The sequence below is a fragment of the Mustela erminea genome, chromosome 11, assembly GCF_009829155.1.
Source record: "Mustela erminea isolate mMusErm1 chromosome 11, mMusErm1.Pri, whole genome shotgun sequence".
Lineage (NCBI taxonomy): Eukaryota > Metazoa > Chordata > Mammalia > Carnivora > Mustelidae > Mustela > Mustela erminea.
In genome coordinates this window covers 4,504,283-4,507,213 of record NC_045624.1, presented here as the reverse complement: position 1 = coordinate 4,507,213, position 2,931 = coordinate 4,504,283, and positions in this window count along the sequence as shown.

Here is a 2,931-nt window from a genome sequence, read left to right as displayed (position 1 = left end):
TGGTATTCATTTTCTTTTCTTTTCTTTTTTTTTTTTTTAATTTTATTTATTTATTTGACAGAGAGAGATCACAAGTAGGCAGAGAGAGGAGGAAGCAGGCTCCCCGCCGAGCAGAGAGCCCGATGCGGGACTCGATCCAGGACTCTGAGATCATGACCCGAGCCGAAGGCAGCGGCCCAACCCACTGAGCCACCCAGGCGCCCCTGGTATTCATTTTCTTCAAGTAAATGCTTACTTAGCTCATTTTTTTAGACTTTCTTCTGATCTAATATAAGAATTTAAGGCTTTAAAATTTCCCTGCAAGTATTGTCCGTGGAGAACTTACTCTGTCAATTCAATCCTGTGAGCTCTGTTGACAGATTTATGGCCCAGTACAAGGTCACTAAAAAATATTACGTTTTCTGCACTTGGTGGGTGGTTACGTTTTCAACTGCTCAGTCTTCCGTATGTTTACTGCTTTTGTTTGCTCCTTGTACCAAACACTCGGGGGTTAAAATCTCTACCCATGATTCTGAATGGATTCCTTTACTCTTCCATAAACTTCGTACTATCCAGGTGAACTAAAAGATTTATCAGTTTTGTTTCATATGTTTGCTAGTACTGGAAGTACCATTGACTGGGAGAGTTCAAATTACTAATTCAAATCTTGTAATGATTATGGTATTTTTCAGTTTTTCTTTTTTTTTTTTAGAGCCTTGTTAAGAGGTGTTCATTGTTTTCAAATTTATTGATATAAAATTGTTAATATGCTAAAAAAGGGGTCTCCTCTAGTCATAGTTCTGTTCTCTTATTCCTTCCTAAAAACTAAGCTCTTGCTCATTTGATTATTGTTCCTGTTTTGTTTTCTATTTCATTCATTTCTACTGTTTTCTCCTGTGTCCTTTGAGTTTATCCTGTTTTTCTAATTTAAGCTGTACGTTAGTAGTTTCTAATTATGATATGACCCTCTTTGATCTACCGATTAAGAAATTTAGACATTTTTTTCTATTTGGAGACTTCTAGTCATCTTATTGTTGTTAACTTCTGACAATTCCATTATAATCAAGAAAAATACTCTTCATGATATGGATTCTTTGAAATTTGATGTCTTCTCACAGCACAAGATCACTTTTTAATAGATATCTTTTTTACGTTTAAAATGTGCATTATTTTGCATCAGAGTTCTATATATGTTCACTACATCAAGTCTGATTTTGTGTTCATATTCTGTCTTCAACGGACTTTAAAAAAAAATTTTTATTTAGGGACACCTGGGTGGCTCAGTCGGTTAAACATCTGCCTTCAGCTTAGGTCATGATCCTGGAGTCCTGGGATTGAGTCCCACATTGGGCTCCCTGCTCAGCAGGGAGTCTGCTTCTCCCTCTGCCTCTCTCCCAACTAAAGATTTGTATGTATTTGATAGAAAGAGTACAAGCAGGGGGAGCAGCAGACACCTTAACCAACTGAGCCACCCAGGTGCCCCTTCATCTTTTTTTTTTTAATTTAAAGATTTAATTTATTTGACAGAGATCACAAGTAGGCAGAGGGGCAGGTAGAGGGTGGGGGGGCAGGCTCCCTGCTGAGCAGAGCCAGATGTGGGGCTTGATCCCAGGACCCTGAGATCATGACCTGAGCTGAAGGCAGAGGCTTAACCCACTGAGCCACCCATGTGCCCTTCAACCGGTTTTAATTGCTTGATCTCCCAGGTGTAGTAAAACATCCACCACGATGGGACTTTGCCAATTTCTCCTTGTAGTTCTATACATTTTGCTATATAGTTTTAGAAGTTATCTTACTGAAGACATATAAACTTTAAGGATAAATCAAACCTTCGATCTTCATTAAAACAAAATGTTACTTGTACAGCTACAGAGCTTCCTTTGATCTTTCTAAGGTCTTTTTTATCGTTTGGCTCAGCATTTCAGTATCTTTTAGATGCGTTTCTTTAAAAAGCATATTGCAGATTGTTAAAAATCTGATATAATGACCAAGATTTTTTCCAGAAACACTCACTCCATTTACAATTGGATTTATCTCTACCAGCTATTTGGTGCTGATTTGTACTATCCACTTTCCTTCTGTGTGTACTGATTTGTGTCTTGTTTTCCCTTTGCCTCCTCAACAGATACTACCGCAGTGCATACTGCTTTGTTTCTTCGAGGGGCAGCTCTTCATCTTGTCAAGTTCATACAGGTCTAAAATGGGTCCCTATTGTTACTCTCCTTCACAGTAACACCAGATATTAGATTGATATTTCAATTACCAACTTACAAGCAACAAGATTAAACTTGGACTTTTCCCTCCCACAAATGTGACATTCCTTACATTATCAATAGTTCTTTAGATTTACTAAAGTGCTTACTACTTTCTTTGCTATTACTTCTTAAATCTCAGACCTGTGGTATTCCTCCTCCTTGAAGTTTATCTTTTAGAAGTTCTTTTAGTGAAGCGATTTTGGCAGAAAATTCTGTTTTTGTTTTTCTGAAAATGTCTTGTCTTTCACCTTCAATCTCAGATAATCCATAAAGCATAGTGTCTGCATCAAAATTTCCTGGATGGTATTAATAATAAACATTTGATAGCTGAAGGCTGAACACTGTATACAAAGGAAGCAGTAAGGTAAGCATGATCTTAATTTTGTATTGCATTTATCAGATGAATGTCTGGAATACCTTTCTTATGCAATTTTCTTTCTTTCTTTTTATTTTGTTTTTAACTTATGCAATTTTCTTTCACTAGATTCTCACAATGATTCAAGAAGTTCACTCCCTTTTCCACAGGTAAATGGAACACTCTAAGATTTGTAAATCCTCACTCCTTATTCTGGTCCTAACCAGCACCCCCATATCTGCTATCTGCACAACAGAATGTGCCATTTCTTTCCCTATAATTCTCATTCTTCTTACAGGTATTAAATTTTCTGTAGTGTTCAAGAAATCCCATTGGTGTAAC